We start from the raw sequence: 22,259 nt of genomic DNA, 5'->3' as shown, positions 1-22,259 counted from the left end.
AGTGCTTACAGCCTAGTGGGAGAGACAGTCAGTCAAAGAATTATTGTTACAGACTGATATGCCATATGAGGGATAGTCAGGGTGCTGTGATGGAGGGTCATAGTAAGGGGCCTCTTTTGATACAGTGGTTGAGGGAGACATCTCTGAGGAGGTAATATTTAAGCTGAGATCTACAGTTTGAGGAATGAACCATGCAAAGATCATTCAGGAAAGGAAAGATGCCTGGCTTGTTCTAGAAATTGCAAGAGGGCCAATGTGAACGGAATACAATGACCTGGAACTAAAGGCCCAGGATGAAGTTGAATAGATAAACAGGAGCCAGTTATATTGGCATTTGTTTATTACGGTAAGGTCGGGTTCACCAACCCCCCAGGCCATGGCCTGTTAGGAACTGAGCCGCACAACAGGAGATGAGCAGCCAGTGAGCAAAGCATCATCTTTATTTACAGCTGCTCTGCATCGCTCACATTACTGCCTGAGCTGCTCCTCCTGTCAAATCAGCAGGAACATTAGATTCTCATAGGAACGCAAACCCTATTGTGAACTGTGCACACAAGGGACCTTGACTGCAAGCTCTTTAGGCATGCTGCGATTCATGGGGTCGCAAAGAGTTGGACACGACTGAGCGACTGAACTGAACTGAACTGAATGCCTAATGATCTGAAGTGGTCTGATGAGGTTAGCCCTTGTAAGTGGCTGCAAATACAGATTATTGTTAGTTTGACTGCACAGAGACCAAAATCAATTGCTTGCAGACTCATATCAAAATCCTATCAGTGAGTGGCAAGTGACAAGCTGCATCTAGTGGCAGGCTTTCAGTCAGAATCCAACGCTTATTTTAGTCCACGTGTAGCCCTGCCCATTATTTTATTCACCGCTTCCATCCGTGCTCTTTCCTGCACTGCTTACTTGTCTCAGTCACAGTTTTAAGTCCACATGCTTAACCCTAGTCAAAATGAATAACAAACCTTGCTGGAGAGCTTCTTTGAAAACAGGGAAAAACTCAATGATGAGACAGCAGAAGACTCTTAAGATTGTTAACAAAAAGGAAGCTGCATTTAAAAGAAAATATCAAGAGTCCTACTTAAATGATGGGTTCATTGCAGAGGTGATTCACTTTCTCCAAGCCCACTTTGTTGGTGGGCTATCCAGTGAAGCCATGAAATATTAAAACTGCTTCACCACATAAAGACCAAGGACCCTGCATTAAAACACAAAACTTTGGAGTTTTTCAAAAGAAAAAAAATGTGAACATGAAGAACTGAAGCAATTATTGAAGGCCACCACTTCATCAAATGTGTCTGCCCTGAGAGCATCATTTTTAGTGCCTAACTGCATTGGTAAAACTAAGAAGCTCTTTACTATTGTGAAGAGTTGATCCTGCCTGCTGCTATGGACATTTGTCGTGAACTTTTATGAGAGACTGCAGTTCTAAAGGTGGCATGTGTTCCTCTTTGGGCTAGCACTGTAACTAGACGACTTGATGAAATAACAGAAGACATTGAGGCTCAATTGTTAGGATTAGTGAGTCACCATGGTATGCAGTCCAGTTGACGAGTCCACCAATGCTGACAACAAGGCAACGATTCTTGTTTTTGTGCTATATTTTTTCAGGAGGATATGCAGAAGATATGTGTATTCTTGTTGCCAACCAACACTGCAGCTGCAGAGCTACTCAAGTCTTGGATTATATATAAGGAAAACTGACTTGGTCATTTTATGTTAGTGTATGCATGGATGGAGTGTCTGCCGAGACTGGACAGCTTTCTGGTTTCACTACCCGGGTCAAAGAGGTTGATTCTGAGTGTGAGGCCATGCACTGGGTCATCCATAGAGAAATGCTGGCTAGGCGAAAAATGTCACTTGAACTTAACATTTTGCAGAATGTGATGAAAATTATAAACTACATTGAAATACGTGCCTTTAACTCAACGTCTGCTCATGCAGCTCTATGAGGAGATTGACGCAGAGCACACACATCTTTTCTTATACACGAAAGTGAGATGGCTTTCTAAAGGTAGATCACTGGCCAGAGTTTTTTTTAAAAAGTTGGATGATAATTACCTTACAACGTTGTGTTCGTTCCTGCTGTACCACAACATGAATCAACTGTGAGTATACATGTATCCCCTCCCTTGGGAGCCTCCCTCCCACTGCACCCCCACCGCTCTAGGTCATCGCTGAACATTGAGCTGAGCTCCCCGTGCATCTTCCAGTGGCTGTCTGTTTACACGTGGTGCTGTATGTATGCTAGTCCCACCCTCTCCTTTGCCCCTCTGTCCACATGTCTCTTTTCTGTATCTGTGTCTCTGTTCCTGCCCTGCAAATAGCTTCATCTGTACTATTGTTCTATGGCCAGATATTGTAAAGTAATTAGCCTCCAATTAAAAACAAAACCACAAGAGCCACTCCAGAGATTTCTTTCAGAAAAATAGTCACCACTGGCAGCACATTTTAGTGACACAGAATGGGTTGCAAAACCTGCTTACTTGTGTGACATATTCAACCTTCTTAACACACTGTATCTGTCACTTCAGGGGAGAACAACAATTGTGTTCAAGTCAGCAAATACAATGGCTGCATTCAAAGCCAAACTGAACTTATAGGGGCAGTGAATGAATATTGGGGTTTTTGACATGTTTAAAACATTAGGAGAGATTTTGAAAGAGACTGAGCTAGGGCCGTCTTTCTCCCAGCTGGTGCATGGTCACCTATCTTAGCTTTCAAGAGAGTTTAAGCATGACTTTCAAAACCACAAAACACCCTCAAACTGGGAAGGAATGGATCTGTGGCCCATTTGTGAATAAGCCAGGTTAATTGACTTTGTCCATGCTAAAAGAGGATCAACTGGTTGAGATCGAAAATAATGGTGGCCATAAAGTATGTTTGAGATAACTTCACATCTCCATACTTTCTGGATTAAAGTCAAGGCACAATATCCTGAGATAGCCACAAAAGCACTGAAAAGCCTGCTTGCATTTCCATCTTGTCTTTGTGAAACAGGGTTTTCTGCAGTGACAGCAGTTAAAATGATATTATGGAGTAGATTGTGTGTGTAGTAAGTCACTTCAGTAGTGTCCGACTCTGTGCGACCCTATGGACTGTAGCCCGCCAGGCTCTTCTGTCCATGGGATTCTCCAGGCAAGAATACTGGAATGGGTTCATGCCCTCCTTCAGGGTGTCTTCTTGACCCAGGGATAGAACCCAGGTCTCCCACATTGCAGGTAGATTCTTTACCATCTGAGCCACCAGGGAAGCCACAGAGTAGACTGGATGTAAGCAACAGATTTCAGGTGTTACTGTCTCCCATCACCCCGAGATGGGACCGTCTAGTTGTAGGAAAACAAGTTGAAGGGTCTCACAGATTCTGCATTACGGTGAGTTGACTAGATTTTTGTGTTGTTAGCTAACCAGACTCTGGATATATATATATATATATATATATTTTGAGTCACTCCATCCTGTCTGACTCTTTGTGACCCCATGGACTATATAGAATTCCCCTGGAATTCTCCAGGCCAGAATACTGGAGTGGGTAGCCATTCCCTTCTCCAGGGGATCTTGGGTTGGCTAAAAGGTTTGTCTGGGTTTTTTAATTCTCCTCATTTAACAGATGAGGGAAAGAAGTTCAGCAAGGTGGTTACTGTCCTGAGTAGGCGGATAACTGCTTATGTGGTTGGTGCTGATTCTTAAGATTTGGGCTCTTCTGTGTTACTCTCCCAGGAAATGAGCAAAACTATGGGGCACATTTGTATTTAGCAGCGGGTCGACAATGTTACTGGTCTGTGTCCATGCCCATGGCTTAGTGACTCCTGAACCTGGCCGGGCATAGACTTAGGAAGCTCAGATCAGTTAGAGTGACCACATGGGGACTTCCATGATGGTCCTGTGGTTAAGAATCTGCCTTGCAATGCAGGGGACATGGATTCAATTTCTGGTCAGGGAACCAAGATCCCACATGCTGCAGAGCAGCTAAGCCCTCACACCGAAACTACTTAAGCCTGCCCACTCCAGAACCTGTGTGCCACAACAGGACAGTCTGTGTGGAGCAATGAAAGATCCTGCATGACACAATGAAGATCCTGCCTGCCCCAACCGAGACCCGATGCAGCCAAAAAAAAGAGTGGCAGCATGGCTGTGTCTTGCCCTTCCTTGGTACAGGATGGGGGCTGCTGATGTGCATATCAGCCCCACTTTATTTCTAAGTGTCGTCATCTTGCTCACTTTTGCTCATGCTGTTCACTTCAGCCTTCCTCTTCTTTGCCTCCAATGCCTATTGATCCTTCAGCCTTCAACTCCAGTGTTACCTGTCCATTTCTTAACCCTCCATGTTATCCATCTGAGTTAATTGTTCCCTTCTCAGGGCTTCTGAAAGCTATTTAATGCACCATCAAAGATTTGCCTGCCAACCTACAGTTTACAAAAGGTTTTTCACAGCAGTGATTTCACCTGGTTCTTAACACTGTGCTTGAATAATAACTCATGTTTATGGAACATCAGGTATATTATTATTATTATTTTTTAATCCTCACAACAGGTTCATTGTAGTTGAGGAGGCTGAGGCAAACAGTGAGTAACTGGCAGAGAGCTGAGTCTATTCAACCACAACCAGGGTTTCCTTATTATCTCTGTTGTACTGAGGAAGAAACGGTCGTTGCAGGGTGGTTCTTACACCCTCTTGTCATCTCTGGTGAGCGCCTAATAACCGAGATGCAGAGGTCAGACTTGGGTGCCAGTGCTATAAGGGCCCAGAGGGGTCTGTTTGATCCTTAGTTTATTGTTCTATTAGGGAGAGACAGGTATGCTCCAAAGCAAATCTGACCCCAGTAATGAGCTCATCTGGGTGAGGAGTAATGAAGGGAGCAGTAGGTGGCATAGTTAGCACCCTAGTACCAGGCGCCATGCCTGTTATTTCCTATCCATCATTGTCCTTGTGAGGAATCTGGAACCCAGAGAGGTGAAATGATGAGGGCAGAGGTGAAATGATGAGGGCAGAGGTGCTGCACATCTTCCTTCTGGATCCTGCCCTGTAAGCTGTGCATCTCCCTTGCTTCAGGGTTAAATGGAGGTCACTTGCCAACAAATCAGCAGTGGGGGTGGGGAGTGGTGCTTCTCCCTGAAGACAGCCATGCCTTCCAGCCGATCCCAGGTTGGGATGTTCTGAAACAACACACAGAGTATCATTTTGCAGGGGCAGGACCAGTGGCCAGTAAAGACTCACTCAAGCTTGGTCATCCCATGATGAGTCTAGAATCCAAGTCTTTCACTGCCTCTGGACTCTGGGGTTGGGCCATGCAAATGTGTGGGCCGTGGTGGCTCCTTGGTTTCCTCACGCCAGCCTCTATTTGTGCACAGTGTGCATGCCTCTGAGAGCTCACAGTCTCATGCAGCAGTCTGAAATGAGGATACTATGCTTTGCAGTAAGAACTCTGGTGTGTAGTTGGTTCATATCAGGTCCTACAAGTCCCTAAACCCCTGTTTAGGAGGATTTTCATTATTTATTAACCAGGAGATTAGTATTTTTGACTCACCTGGGAGTAAAGAACTAAGTAGGTCAGCTCCAGTTTATGGTGCCACCATTGAGCATATACAGTCTATAGGCAATAATCAAGGCCTTGTCATCCCACTCCAGCCTGGCCTCTACAGTAGCCCCTGGTACAGAGATCTCAGAAGCTGCTATTCTCTGTCTGGTTTCTCCATGGTTCTCTGGAGACCAAAGTAGGGCAGGATCAGTTCAGTTCAGTTCAGTCATTCAGTCATGTCCAACTCTTTGTGACTCCATGGACTGCAGCATGCCAAGCCTGCCTGTCCATCACCAATTCCCGAAGTTTATTCAAACTCATGTCCATTGAGTCAGTGATGCTATCCAACCATCTCATCCTCTGTCAGCCCCTTCTCCTCCTGCCTTCAATCTCTCCCAGCATCAGGGTCTTTTCAAATGAGTCAGTTCTTCACATCAGGTGGCCAAAACGTTGGAGTTTCAGCTTCAGCATCAGTCCTTCCAATGAATATTCAGGACTGGTTTCCTTTAGGATGGACTGGTTGGATCTCCTTGCTGTCCAAGGGACTCTCAAGAGTCTTCTCCAACACCACAGTTCAAAAGCTTTGATTCTTCAGTATTGAGGTTTCTTTATAGTCCAACTCTCACATCCACACATGACTACTGGAAAAACCATAGCTTTGACTAGATGGGCCTTTGTCAGTAAAGTAATGTCTCATTTTCTATATGCTGTCTAGGTTGGTCATAGCTTTTCTTCCAAGGAGCAACCATCATTTAATTTCATGGCTGCAGTCACCATCTGCAGTGATTTTGAAGCCCAAGAAAATAAAGTCTGTCACTGTTTTCCATTGTTTCCCCATCCATTTCCCATGAAGTGATAGGACTTGATGCCATGATCTTCGTTTTTTGAATGCTGAGTTTTAAGCCAACTTTTTCACTCTCCTCTTTCACTTTCATCAAGAGGCTCTTTAGTTCTTCTCCACTTTCTGCATAAGAGTGGTATCATCTTCGTATCTGAGGTTATTGATATTTCTCCTAGTGATCTTGGTTCCAGCTTGTGTTTCACCCAACCCAGCATTTCGCATGGTGTACTCTGCATATAAGTTAAATAAACAAAATGACATTATACAGCCTTGACATACTCCTTTCCTGATTTGGAATCAGTCTGTTGTTCCATGTCTGGTTCTAACTGTTCCTTCTTGACCTGCATAGAGATTTCTCAGGAGGTGGGTAAGATGGTCTGGCACTCTAACCTCCTTGAAGCATTTCCAATAGTTTGTTGTGATCTACACAGTGAAAGGCTTTGGTGTAGTCAGTAAAGCAGAAGTAGATGTTTTTCTGGAACTCTCTTGCTTTTTCTATGATCTAACGGATATAACAATTTGATCTCTAGTTCCTACCTTTTCTAAATCCAGCTTGAACATCTGGAAGTTCTCCATTCACATACTGTTGAAGCCTGGCTTGGAGAATTTTGAGCATTACTTTGCTAGCATGTGAGATGAGTGCAACTGTGCAGTAGTTTGAACATTCTTTAGCATTGCCTTTCTTTGGGATTGGAATGAAAACTGGTTCCATCATTTCATGGCAAATAGAAGGGGAAAAGGTGGAAGCAGTCACGGATTTCCTCTTGGGCTCTAAAATCACTGCAGTGGTGACAGTAGCCATGAAATTAGAAGACGTTTGCTTCTTGGCAGGAAAGCTATGACAAACGTAGACATTGAGTTAAAAAGCAAAAGCATCACTTTGCCAACAAAAGTCCATGAAGTCAAGGCTATGATCTTTTCAGTATTCTTGTATGGATGTGAGAGCAGGACAGTAAAGAAAGCAGAGCACCAAAGAACTGATGCTTTCAAACTGAGGTGCTAGAGAAGACTCTTGAGAGTCCCTTGGACAGCAAGGAGATCAGGCCAGTCAACCTTAAAAGAAATCAACCCTGAATACTCTTTGGAAGGACGAATGCTGAAGCTGAAGCTCCAATATTTAGACCACCTGATATGAACAGCTGGCTCATTGGAAAAGATCCTGATGCTGGGAAAGGTTGAAGGCAGAAAGAGAAGAGGGTGACAGAGGATGAGGTTGGATGGCATCATCAGTTAAATGTCCATGAACTTGGGCAAACTCCTGGGGATGGTGAGGGACAAGGAAGCCTGGTGTGCTGCAGTCCATGGGATTGCAAAGAATTGGACATGACTTGGCGACTGAACAACAATAGCAATAAACCAATAACTTGGATGGAAGGGAAAGATTTATTTTTCCAGGTGCATCAGAATGTCCCAGCATTTGCATTAGTGATTCTAGTGCTAGTTTTTGATATTCTGGTGTTTTGGTATAAAAAGCAACTTCTAAATACTGAAATACTAGTAATTACATTAGTAGACTACTATTATTTCAAGTATTGAAAAATCTGAAGCCTCAATCATCTTGAGATCAAGTTCAAAGACCCAGTATTTATTTTATGCAAAAAGCAAAGCCCTAGAGTCTACAAGTCTTGCTGGATAGGCCCCTCTGTGGAAGCACAATCAACTACTACCTTGGATCACTCAAATATTAGAGAAACATGACAACATTAAAATTAACAGCATTAGATTCTTAATTTATGTGGAATGAAACTAAAAGGAAGAAATGAAAACAAAACAAATGCTTTCTTTTAAACCAAACTCACTATCAGTTTTTTACAGTCCTTGACCTCAAAGAAGGCCTCAAAGTTATAAAAAGAGTAGGATTATTTAAAGGAGATAGAATTTTTCTTTCCAAAATAAAATACTTCTTTTTTAATTTACTTTTTATTATTAATTCAAATACTTTTATCTGTTAATGATATTAAAATGATAGAGTGTGGTTAACATTTTTATAGGCTTATATTTTAACTTAGTTTTGTAACATGTCTGTATTTTTTGTATTTGAAGTTCATTAAATATTGTTTATATTTTTAAAAAGGTCTTAATGACCCAGATAACCATGATGGTGTGGTCACTCACCTAGAGCCAGACATCCTGAAGTGTGAAGTAAAGTGGGCCTTAGGAAGCATACTACCAGTAATGCTAGTGGAGGTGATGGAATTCCAGCTGAGCTGTTTCAAATCCTAAAAGATGATGCTGTGAAAGTGCAGTACTCAGTATGTCAGCAAATTTCGAAAACTCAGCAATGGCCACAGGACTGGAAAAGGTTAGTTTTCACTCCAATATCAAGGAAGGGCAAGCCAAAGAATGTTCAAACTACCGCACAGTTGTGCTCATTTCACATGCTAGCAAGGTAATGCTCAAAATCCTTCAAGCTAGACTTCAGCAGTACATGAACTAAGAACGTCCAGATGTACAAGCTGGATTTAGAAAAGGCAGAGGAACCAGAGATCAAATTGCCAACATCTGTTGGATCATCAAATAAGCAAGAGAGTTCCAGAAAAACATCTACTTCTGCTTTATTGACTAAGCCAAAGCCTTTGATTGTGTGAATCACAAAAAACTATGGAAAATTCTTCAAGAGATGGGAATACTAGACCACCTTACCTGCCTCCTGAGAAATCTGTATGCAGGTCAAGAAGCAACAGTTAGAACTGGACATGGAACAACAGGCTGGTTCCAAATTGGGAAAGGAGTATGTCAAGACTGTATGTTGTCACCCTGCTTATTTAACATATGCAGAGTACATCATGAGAAACGCTGGGCTGGATGAAGCATAATCTAGAATCAAGACTCCGGGAGAACTATCAATAACCTCAGATATGCAGATGACACCACCCTTATGGCAAAAAGCAAAGATGAACTAAAGAGCCTTTTGATGAAAGTGAAAGAGGAGAGTGAAAAAGTTGGCTTAAATCTCAACACTCAGAAAATCAAGATCATGGCATCCAGTCCCATCAGTTCATGGCAAATAGATGGGTAAACATTGGAAATAGTGAAAGACTTTATTTTGGGGTCTTCAAAATCACTGCAGATGGTGACTGCAGCCATGAAATTAAAAGATTCTTGCTCCTGGGAAGAAAAGTTATGACCAACCTAGACAGCATATTGAAAGGCAGAGACATTACTTTGTCAACCAAGGTCTGTCTAGTGAAAGCTATGGTTTTTCCATGTATGGATGGATGTAAGAGTTGGACTATAAAGAAAGGTGATGAACATTGGGGTACATGTGTCTCTTTCAATTCTGGTTCCCTCAGTGTGTATGCCCAGAAGTGGGATTGCTGGGTCATAAGGCAGTTCTATTTCCAGTTTTTGTAGTACATAAATCATTGCTTGGTAAATGATAAACACTTAAAAATTATTTGCTGAATAAAATTTATAAAAATGAAAAAAAAAAAAAGGTAAATGCTGAAGAATTGATGCTTTTGAACTGTGGTGTTGGAGAAGACTCTTGAGAGTCCCTTGGATAGCAAGGAGATCCAACCAGTCTATCCTAAAGGAAATCAGTCCTGAATATTCATTGGAAGGACTGATGCTGAAGCTGAAACTCCATCACTTTGGCGACCTGATGCGAAGAACTGACTCACTTGAAAAGACTCTGATGCTGGGAAAGATTGAAGGCAGGAAGAAAAGGGGATGACAGAGGATGAGATGGTTGGATGGTATCACTGACTCGATGGACACATGAGTTTGATTAATCTCAGGGAATTGGTGATGGACAGGGAAGCCTGGCATGCTGCAGTGCATGGGATTGCAAAGAGTTGCACACGACTGAGTGACTGAACTGAACTGCCTCCAGTCTTGCTCCATTCATTCATTTCTCAACATTACATTTAGAATGATCTAACCATCTAACCTGCAAGTCTTCTCAGCCCAGTCTTCCCAGGGAAAGTGAAGTTGCTCAGTCGTGTCCGACTCTTTGTGACCCCGTGGATTGTAGCCTACCAGGCTCCTCCCTCCATGGGATTCTCCTGGCAAGAATACTGGAGTGGGTTGCCATTTCCTTATCCAAGGGATCTTCCCGACCCAGGGATCAAACCCAGGTCTCCTGAGTTGTAGGGAGACGCTTTAACCTCTGAGCCACCAGGGAAGCCCATCTCTTCTTAAAGTAAGGTTTTAGTTTTCAAAGCAGTTTTATGTTCATAGCAAAATTGAGCATAAAGTACAGAGAGTTCCTTCCCTCCCCCCTTCCACCAACAGGCACAACCTTGTCCACTATCCGCCTCAGAGTGGCACATATGTTACAGTCAATGAACTTGCACTGATAACATCATTATCACGCAAAATCCATAGTTTAACATTAGGGCTCACTCTTGATGTTGTATAGTCTATGGATTTGGACCAATATATGATGACACGTATACATTATATTTTCATACAGAGTAGTTTCACTGACCAGAAAGTCCTCTGTACTCTGCCTCTTCATCCTTCCCTCCCCTCAGTCCCTGACAACTACAAAACAATTTTTTAAACTGTCTCCATAGTTTTGCCTTTTCCAGAATGTCATGTAGTTGGAGTAATACAGTACATAGCCTTTTAAAGATTGGCTTATTCCTTTAGTAATATACACTTAAAATTCCTCCATGTTTTTCTGTGGTTTTGAGAGAGTCAATTCCTAGGCAGGTTGATAAGAAGTCTGGGGTCTCCGAGAAGGAGAAAGGGGTCTGGGGCTCTCAAGGAGAAGATAGGGGTCTGGAATTCTCAAAGAGGAGGAAAGGACAAATTTTTTTTTCCTTTGTATTCCTTAGTCTTAGTCACATAAAAAAATTTTTTTTTGTTTAAGCCTCAAACTGATGATTACACAACAAACAACTCAGTTTAAACTCTGTACTAGGAATTATATAATGACAGTGTATCCTCCTTAAAGACAGTTTCTCCTTCCTGAAAACCTTCTGACTAATCCTGATATTTTAGAATGTATATTATGGGAGTAGGTCTGGTAGGATCTTTCTTTTGTTAAGTTCTAATCCTGTTACCCTAAAATGTAAATTGTGAGAGTGGGTCTGGTAAAATTTTTACAACCTTGAAACATTCTTTTGATTAATTGTAATAACCAATTTTAAAAAGTATATAACTCCCTTGCTGACACCAGCAAAGGAGGGTACTCTCCGTCCCTCTTCTGATGTTTATGTCAGAAGCTTTCTCTGTCCCTTTTTTTACTTTAATAAAACTCTGCTACACAAAAGCTCTTGAGTGATCAAGCCTGGTCCCTGGTCCCAAAGCTAAATCTTCTTCGGAGATCACGACTCTGACATCGTTCATCGTAAGCCATCAGTTTGGTAGTTCATATCTTTTCAGTGCTATATAATATTACATTGTCGGAGAAGGCAATGGCACCCCACTCCAATACTCTTGCCAGGAAAATCCCATGGATGGAGGAGCCTGGTGGGCTGCAGTCTATGGGGTCGCGAAGAGTTGGACACGACTGAGCGACTTCACTTTCACTTTTCCCTTTCATGCATTGGAGAAGGAAATGGCAACCCACTCCAGTGTTCTTCCCTGGAGAATCCCAGGGATGGGGGAGCCTGGTGGGCTGCTGTCTATGGGGTCGCACACAGTTGGACATGACTGAAGCGACTTAGCAGCAGCAGCATCAATATCACATTGTATGGTTTTACTACAGTTTTTATCCTTTTATCTACTCAACACACCTTAGCTGCTTCCAAATTTGGCAATTATAAATAAAGCTACTACAAACATCTGCGTGAGGTTTTTGTGTGAATGTAAGTTTTTAACTCATTTGATAAACACCAAGGAGCAGAACTGCTGAATCATTTGTTAAGAGGATGCGAAACTGTCTTCCACAATGGCTGTACTGTTTTGTTTTCCAAGAGCAATGAGTCAGAGTTCCTGCTACTCCATATCCTGTCAGCTTGTGGTGTTGCAGTGTATCTCATTGTTTTATTTCAGTCTTTAAAAAAAAAAAAAAAATTTCATTGTGTTCGAGTTAAAGCCCAGGTGTCATCAGAGGGCATCTAAGTTCATTTGTGAGTTGGCTCTAGAACCAGATTGAAGTCAATTCTGCTAATTATTCACTGTGTGTCCTTGGACAAGGACTTAATCTCGTTTACTTATCTCAAAATGGTGCTAAAAATCAGATCAGATCAGTTGCTCAGTCGTGTCCGACTCTTTGCGACCCCATCAATCGCAGCACGCCAGGCCTCCCTGTCCATCACCAACTCCCGGAGTTCACTCAGACTCACGTCCATCGAGTCAGTGATGCCATCCAGCCATCTCATCCTCTGTCGTCCCCTTCTCCTCCTGCCCCCAATCCCTCCCAGCATCAGAGTCTTTTCCAATGAGTCAACTCTTTGCATGAGGTGGCCAAAGGACTGGAGTTTCAGCTTTAGCATCATTCCTTCCAAAGAAATCCCAGGGCTGATCTCCTTCAGAATGGACTGGTTGGATCTCCTTGCAGTCCAAGGGACTCTCAAGAGTCTTCTCCAACACCACACTTCAAAAGCATCAATTCTTCGGCGCTCAGCCTTCTTCACAGTCCAACTTTCACATCCAAACATGACCACAGGAAAAACCATAGCCTTGACTAGCCAGACCTTTGTTGGCAAAGTAATGTCTCTGCTTTTGAATATGCTATCTAGGTTGGTCATAACTTTCCTTCCAAGGAGTAAGCGTCATGGCTGCAGTCACCATCTGTAGTGATTTTGGAGCCCAGAAAAATAAAGTCTGACACTGTTTCCACTGTTTCCCCATCTATTTCCCATGAAGTGGTGGGACCGGATGCCATGATCTTCGTTTTCTGAATGTTGAGCTTTAAGCCAACTTTTTCACTCTCCACTTTCACTTTCATCAAGAGGCTTTTTAGTTCTTCATTTTCTGCCATAAGTGTGGTGTTATCTGCATATCTGAGGTTATTGATATTTCTCCTGGCAATCTTGATTCCAGTTTGTGTTTCTTCCAGTCCAGCGTTTCTCATGATGTACTCTGCATATAAGTTAAATAGACAGGATGACAATATACAGCCTTGACGTACTGCTTTTCCTATTTGGAACCAGTCTGTTGTTCCATGTCCAGTTCTAACTGTTGCTTCCTGACCTGCATACAAATTTCTCAAGAGGCAGATCAGGTGGTCTGGTATTCCCATCTCTTTCAGAATTTTCCACAGTTTATTTTCCACAGTTTATTGAGTGATCCACACAATCAAAGGCTTTGGCATAGTCAATAAAGCAGAAATAGATGTTTTTCTGGAACTCTCTTGCATAGTACCTACCTACTAGGATTGTTGTGAAGATTAAACATGTTTATATATATGAGGTGCTTAGTACAATGGGCAACACATTAAGTACCCAATAAATGTTAGAAATAATAATCATTTGGTCCTAAGTAACCTTTCTGTCCTTATCACTTGCCGTTTCCAACCATGTGTTTCAGCCTCTACAATATAAAATTGTTTGCATATTTAATTGTCATAGTCTATCATTTCTAGGCCTTTGCTCTAGATTTTTCCTTTTCATTCACTCGGCTAACTCCTACTCATTCTTAAAGACTTAATTTAAATGTCAGTGCCTCTGGAAAGCCTTTCTAGTCCCTGAAGCTGGGTAATTGTCACTCCCAAATCATTCTGTATTTAAGACACTGTGGTGTAAATGCCTGTTTTCCAGTAGATTGTAAGCTCCTCGAGGATATGAACTGTTTATTATTTATTATCAGAATCCAGAAACACTGATAAGCACTCAGTATATTTTTGTTTAAATGAATAGACAGATGAATTGTTATGGTTGTGAGGAAGTGTAACTCTCTGTTGTGAGAAAATCTAACTATATTTGTTTCTATTTATTATCTCCTTCTATATTCTAATTCACAAAGCCTGGAGTTGAGAATGCACGAGACTACCCTGACTTGGCAAAGGAAGCAGGTAATATAGAACATTTAGATCTGTGACCATGGTGGTTTATTGTGTGTTCTGTCATGATTGTGGAGCAGCCTTGTAACTTTCGCAGGCAGCTTAATCAAAGGAGATGTTTTATTTTCAGGGCCAAGCAGTCTAAGCTTAAGTATGAGTTATTTAAGGGACATACAGACTTCCCACACGTGGAGACCTTGGAAGCTCTGTGGTCCCATGAAGTTGTTTAGGTACAGTCCTCCTCCTAGAAAGTCTTCCACTTCCTCCTATTTCTGCCGATTTGATATCAGGCAACCCAAAAAGGGTCATTATGGCTTCTTATTAGACCCTCCATGCCTCCACAAATACCTACTGCAGTCAGTGTTCATAAATTAGATTCCATTTCAACTCCATCATGCAGCTCAGTGTTTAGATATTAGTATTCAGGGAATTGGAGAAGGCAATGGCACCCCACTCCAGTCCTCTTGCCTGGCAAATCCCATGGACGGAGGAGCCTGGTAGACTGCAGTCCATGGGTTGCGAAGAGTTGGATACAACTGAGCGACTTCACTTTTTCACTTTCATGCATTGGAGAAGGAAATGGCAACCCACTCCAGTGTTCTTGCCTGGAGAATCCCAGGGACGGGGGAGCCTGGTGGGCTGCTGTCTATGGGGTTGCACAGAGTTGGACACGACTGAAGCGACTTAGCATTCAGGGAATTAGAGTATCTTTGTTCCCCAAAAGGAATGTTAGGGAGATTTGATTAGCTGATGTTGATTCTCTGGGTGGACAGTATTCATTCAATGTTTATCTTTTGGTTTTTAAATCTTCTCTTTTAAAAAGTAATTTATTTATTTTAATTGAAGTCTAATTACTTTACAATATTGTAGTGGCTTTTGCTATACATCTACATGAATCAGCCATGGGTGTACACGTGTCCCCCATCCTGAACTCCCCTCCCACCTCCCTCCCCATCCCATCCTTCAGGACTGTCTCAGTGCATCGAACTGTCTCTTACATCAAACCTGGACTGGAAATCTATTTCACATATGGTAATATATATGTTTCAATACTGTTCTCTCAAATCATCCCACCCTTACCTTCTCCCACAGAGTCCAAAGGTCTGTTCTTTAAATCTGTGTCTCTTTTGCGTCTCGCATATAGGGTGTTCGTTACCATCTTTCTAAATTCCGTATATATGCGTTAATATATTGTATTGGTGTTTTTCTTTCTGACTTACTTCACTCCAGTTTCATCCACTGCATTAGAACTGATCCAAGTGCATTCTTTTTAATAGTTGAATAATAGTCCATTGTGTATATGTACCACAGCTTTCTTATCCATTTGTCTCCTGATGGACATCTAGGTTGCTTCCATGTCCTAGCTATTGTAAACAGTGCTGCGACGAACATTGAGGTACACATCTCTCTTTCAATTCTGGTTTCCTCAGTGTGTATGCCCAGCAGTGGGATTGCTGGATTACATGGCAGTTCTATTTCCAGTTTTTTAAGGAATCTCCACACTGTTCTCCATAGTGGCTGTACTAGTTTGCATTCCCACCAACAGTGTAAGAGGATTCCCTTTTCTCCACACCCTCTCCAGCGTTTATTGTTTGTAGACTTTTGGATAGCAGCCATTCTGACCAGCATGAGATGGTACCTCATTGTGGTTTTGATTTGCATTTCTCTGATAATGAGTGATGTTGAGCATCTCTTTATGTGTTTGTTAGCCATCTATATGTCTTCTTTGGAGAAATGTCTGTTTAGTTCTTTGGCCCATTTTTTGATTGGACCATTTATTTTTCTGGAATTGAGCTGTAGGAGTTGCTTGTATATTTTTGAGATTAATTCTTTGTCAGTTGCTTCATTTGCTATTATTTTCTTCCATTCTGAAGGCTGTCTTTTCACCTTGCTTATAGTTTCCTTTGTTGTGCAAAAGCTTTTAAGTTTAATTAGGTCCCATTTGTTTATTTTTGCTTTTATTTCCAATATTCTGGGAGGTGGGTCATAGAGGATCCTGCTGTGATGTATGTCAGAGAGTGTTTTCCCCATGTTTTCCTCCAGGAGTTTTATAGTTTCTGGTCTTACATTTAGATCTTTAATCCATTTTGAGTTTATTTTTGTGTATGTTGTTAGAAAGTGTTCTAGTTTCATTATTTTACAAGTGGTTGACCAGTTTTCCTAGCACCACTTGTTAAAGAGATTGTCTTGTCTCCATTGTATATTCTTGACTCCTTTGTCAAAGATAAGGTGTCTGTAGGTGTGTGGATTTATCTCTGGCCTTTCTATTTTGTTCCATTGATCTATATTTCTATCTTTGTGCCAGTACCATACTGTCTTGATGATTGCAGCTTTGTAGCATAGCCTGAAGTCAGGCAGGTTGATTACTCCAGGTCCATTCTTCTTTCTCAAGATTGCTTTGGGTAGTCAAATCTTTTTTTTGTATTTCTGTACAAATTGTGAAATTATTTGTTCTAATTCTGTGAAAAATACCATTGGTAGCTTGATAGGGATTACACTGAATCTAAAGATTGCTTTAGGTAGTATACTCATTTTCACTATATTGATGCTTCCAATCCACGAACATGTATATTTCTCCATCTATTTGTGTCCTCTTTGATTTCTTTCATCAATGTTTTATAGTTATCTATATATAAGTCTTCTGTTTCTTTAGGTAGATTTATTCCTAAATATTTTATTCTTTTTGTTGCAATGGTGAATGGAATTGTTTCCTTAGTTTCTCTTTCTGTTTTCTCATTGTTAGTGTATAGGGATGCAAGGGATTTCTATGTGTTAATTTTATATCCTGGAACTTTACTATATTCACTGATTAGCTCTAGTAATTTTCTGGTGGAGTCTTTAGGGTTTTCTATGTAGAGGATCATGTCATCTGCGAACAGTGAGAGTTTTACTTCTTCTTTTCCAATCTGAATTCCTTTTGTTTCTTTTTTTCTCTGATTGCTGTGGCCAAAACTTCCAAAACTATGTGGAATAGTAGTGGTGAGAGTGGGCACCCTTGTCTTGTTCCGGACTTTAGGGGAAATGCTTTCAATTTTCACCATCGAGGATAATGTTTGCTGTGGGTTTTTCTTATACAGCTTTTATTATGTTGAGGTATGTTCCTTCTATTCCTGCTTTCTGGAGGGTTTTTATCATAAATGGATGTTGAATTTTGTCAAAGGCTTTCTCTTCATCTATTGAGATAATCATACGGTTTTTATCTTTCAATTTGTTAATGTGGTGTATTACATTGATTGATTTGTGGATGTTAAAGAATCCTTGCATCCCTGGGATAAAGCCCACTTGGTCATGATGTATGATTTTTTTAATGTTGTTGGATTCTGTTTGCTAGGATTTTGTTAAGGATATTTGCATCTATGTTCATAAGTGATATTGGCCTATAGTTTTCTTTTTTGTGTGGCATCTTTTTCTGGTTTTGGTATCAGGGTGATGGTGGCCTTATAGAATGAGTTGGGCAGTTTACCTTCCTCTGCAATTTTCTGGAAGAGTTTGAGTAGTATAGGTGTTAGCTATTCTGTAAATTTTTGGTAGAATTCAGCTGTGAAGCCATCTGGTCCTGGGCTTTTGTTTGCTGGAAGATTTCTGATTACAGTTTTGAATTTCTGTGCTTGTGATGGGTCTGTTAAGATTTTCTGTTTCTTCCTGATTCCGTTTTAGAAAGTTATACTTTTCTAAGAATTTGTCCATTTCTTCCAAGTTGTCCATTTTGTTGGCATATAGTTGCTGATAGTAGTCTCTTATGATCCTTTGTATTTCTGTGTTGTCTGTTGTGATTTCTCCATTTTCATTTCTAATTTTGTTGATTTGATTCTTCTCCCTTTGTTTCTTGATGAGTCTGGCTAATGGTTTGTCAATTTTATTTATCTTCTCAAAGAACCAGCTTTTAGCATTGTTGATTTTGGCTATGGTCTCTTTTGTTTCTTTTGCATTTATTTATGCCTTAATTTTTACAGTTTCTTCCTTCTACTAGCCCTGGTGTTCTTCATTTCTTCCTTTTCTGGTTGCTTTAGGTGTAGAGTTAGTTATTCATTTGACTTTTTTCTTGTTTCTTGAGATAAGCCTGTATTGCTATGAACATTCCCTTAGCACTGCTTTTACAGTGTCCCATAGGTTTTGGGTTGTTTTGTTTTCATTTTCATTCATTTCTATGCATTTTTTGATTTCTTATGTGATTTGTTGGTTATTCAGAAGCATGTTGTTTAGCCTCCGTATGTTGGAATTTTTAATAGTTTTTCCCCCCTGTTATTGACATCTAATCGTATTGCATTGTGATCAGAAAAGGTGCTTGGGATGATTTCAATTTTTTTGAATTTACCAAGGCTAGATTTGTGGCCTAGGATGTGATCTATCCTGGAAAAGATTCTGTTGCACTTGAGAAAAAGGTGAAATTCATTGTTTTGGGGTGAAATGTCCTAGAGATATCAATTAGGTCTAACTGGTCCATTGTATCATTTAAAGTTTGTGTTTCCTTGCTAATTTTCTGTTTAGTTGAGCTATCCATAGGTGTGAGTGGGGTATTAAAGTCTCCAACTATTATTGTGTTTTTGTTATTTTCCCCTTTCATACTTGTAAGCATTTGCCTTACATATTGTGGTGCTCCTATGTTGGGTGCATATATATTTATAATTGTTATATCTTCTTGGATTGATCCTTTGATCATTATGTAGTGTCCTTCTTTGTCTCTTTTCACAGCCTTTATTTCAAAGTCTATTTTATCTGATATGAGTATTGCTACTCCTGCTTTCTTTTGGTCTCTATTTGCATGAAATATCTTTTTCCAGCCTTTCACTTTCAGTCTGTATGTGTCCCTTGTTTTGAGGTGGGTCTTTTGTAGACAGCATATATAGGGGTCTTGTTTTTGTATCCATTCAGCCAGTCTTTGTCTTTTGGTTGGGACATTCAACCCATTTACATTTAAGGCAATTATTGAAAAGTACGACCCCATTGCCATTTACTTTGTTGTTTTGAGTTCAAGTTTATACACCTTTTCTGTGTTTCCTGTCTAGAGAAGATCCTTTAGCATTTGTTGAAGAGCTGGTTTGGTGGTGCTGAATTCTCTGAGCTTTTGCTTATCTGTAAAGCTTTTGATTTCTCCTTCATATTTGACTGAGATCCTTGCTGGGTACACTAATCTGGGTTGTAGGTTTTTCTCTTTCATCACTTTAAGTATGTCCTGCCAATCCCTTCCGGAGAAGGCAATCGCACCCCACTCCAGTACTCTTGCTTGGAAAATCCCATGGATGGAGGAACCTGGTAGGCTGCAGTCCATGGGGTCGCACAGAGTCGGACACGACTGAGTGACTTTACTTTCACCTTTCACTTTCAAGCATTGGAGAAGGAAATGGCAACCCACTCCGGTGTTCTTGCCAGGAGAATCCCAGGGATGGCGGAGCCTGGTGGGCTGCCGTCTATGGGGTCGCACAGAGTCGGACACGACTGAAGCGACTTAGCAGCAGCAGCAGCAGCCAATCCCTTCTGGCCTGAAGAGTTTCTATTGAAAGATCAGCTGTTATCCTTATAGGAATCCCCTTGTGTACTATTTGTTGTTTTTCCCTTGCTGCTTTTAATATTTGTTCTTTGTGTTTGATCTTTGTTAATTTGATTAATATGTGTCTTGGGGTGTTTCGCCTTGGGTTTATCCTGTTTGGGACTCTCTGGGTTTCTTGGACTTGGGTGACTGTTTCCTTCCCCATTTTAGGGAAGTTTTCAACTATTATCTCCTCAAGTATTTTCTCATGGCCTTTCTTTTTGTCTTCTTCTGGGACTCCTATGATTCAAATGTTGGGGTGTTTGACATTGTCCCAGAGGTCTCTGAGGTTTTCCTCATTTCTTTTAATTCTTTTTTCTTTTTTCCTCTCTGCTTCATTTATGTCCACCATTCTATCTTCTACCTCACTTATCCTATCTTCTCCCTCAGTTATTCTACTGTTGGTTCCCTCCAGAGTGTTTTTGATCTCATTTATTGTATTATTCATTATTGGTTGACTCTTTTTTATTTCTTCTAGGTCCTTGTTAAACATTTCTTGCATCTTCTCAATCCTTGTCTCCAGGCTATTTATCTGTAACTCCAGTTTGTTTTCAAGATTTTAGATCATTTTTACTCTCATTATTCTGAATTCTTTTTCAGGTAGACTCACTATCTCATCCTCTTTTGTTTGGTGTGGTGGGCATTTATCATGTTCCTTTACCTGCTAAGTGTTTCTCTGCCTTTTCATCTTATTTAGATTGCTGTGTTTGGGGTGGCCTTTCTGTATTCTGGCAGTTTGTGGTTCCTCCCTGTAGGTGGAATGATTGGATGAGTAGCTTTTCAAGGTTTCCTGGTTAGGGAAGCTTGCGTTGGTGTTTTGGTGGGTGGAGCTGTATTTCTTCTCTCTGGAGTGCAATGAAGTGTCTGGTAGTGAGTTTTGAGATGCGTGGGTTTGGTGTGACTTTTGGCAGCTTGTATATTAAAGCTCAGGGCTATTTTCCTGTGTTGCTGGAGAATTTTCATGGTATGTCTTACTATGGAGCTTGTTGGATCTTGGGTGGAGCTTGGTTTCAGTGTAGGTATGGAGACTTTTGGATGGGCTCTTATCAATTAATGTTCCCTGGAGTCAGGAGTTCTCTGGTGTTCTCAGGTTTTGGACTTAAGCCTCCTGCCTCTGGCTTTCAGTCTTATTCTTACATTAGCTTCAAGACTTCTCCATCCATACAGCACCCGATGATGAAACATCTCCTTTTGAAGACAATGGACTGTCTTTCTGGGTGCCTGGTGTCCTCTGCCAGCATTCAGAAGTTGTTTTGTGGAATTTGCTCAGTGTTCAAATGTTCTTTCGAAGAATTTGTGGGGGAGAAAGTGGTCTCCCCATCCTATTTCCTCTGCCATCTTAGGACCGCCCCCTCCACTAACATTTCATACAGTGCTGGTCTGCTGCTGCCAAATTCTCTCAGGTTTTGTATGTTCAAATAGGTCTTTACCTTATTTTTTGGAAGATATATTTGCTGAGCACGGAATTCCATTTTAGCTTCACTTTTTTTTTTTTTTAAGTACTTTAAGGATGTTGGTTCACTGCATTTTTGGTTTTCATTGCTTTTGTTTTAAAGTCTGCTGTCATTCTTATTTTTTGTTCCTCTACACTTAATGTGTATTTTCCCTTGATTACTTTTAAGGTTTTCCTTTGTCACTGGTTTGAGACAATTTTATTATGATGTACCTTGGTGTAGTTTTATCATGTTTTGTATGCTTGAGGTGTGTTGTGGTTCTTGGATATATGCATTATATAGTTTTCATCAGATTAAAAATTTTTCATCCATTAAATCTTAAAATATTTTTTCCCTAAATTTTGTTTCTGTCTTCTCCTTTTATGGGACTCCAATTGCATATCCACTAAACTTTATTGTTGTTCCTCAGCTCACTAATTTTGTTTATTTTTTTTTTATTTTGAGATTTTCCCCCCTCCTTATGTTTTAGTTTACTGCTTCTTCAAGTTTACTAAACTATACTGCATTGTCTAATTTGATATTAATTCCACTGAGTTTACTTTTCATTTCAGACAATGTATATTTTATCTCTAAAATTTCATGTGGATCAGTTTTTAAATACATTTCACATTTTTCTTTGTTATGTTCATGCTTTCTTCTACCTTTTTGAACAAATGGAATATTCATAGTAATGGTTTTAAAGTTCTCATCTACTACTTCTGTTATATGTATCTTTTCTGTTGACTGATTAATCCACTCTTAGCAAGTTGCACTTTTCTGCTTCATTGCATGCTGTGTAACCCAGGTGGTGCTAGTGGTAAAAGACCTGCCTGCCAATGCAGGAGTTGCAAGAGATGTGGGTTCAATCCCTGAGTCAGGAAGATCCCCCGGAGGAGGAAATGGCAACCCACTCCAGTATTCTTGCCTGGGAAATCCCATGGACAGAGGAGCCTGGTGGGCTACAGTCCATGGGGTTGCAAAGAGTGAGACTCGACTGGGCACACACACGTGCACGTGTAATTTGTGATTGAATGCTAGA

Source organism: Bos taurus, chromosome 3 (genome assembly GCF_002263795.3).
Source record: "Bos taurus isolate L1 Dominette 01449 registration number 42190680 breed Hereford chromosome 3, ARS-UCD2.0, whole genome shotgun sequence".
Taxonomy (NCBI): Eukaryota; Metazoa; Chordata; class Mammalia; order Artiodactyla; family Bovidae; genus Bos; species Bos taurus.
The sequence above is the reverse complement of the archived record's forward strand: the minus strand, read 5'-3'. Positions refer to the sequence as shown.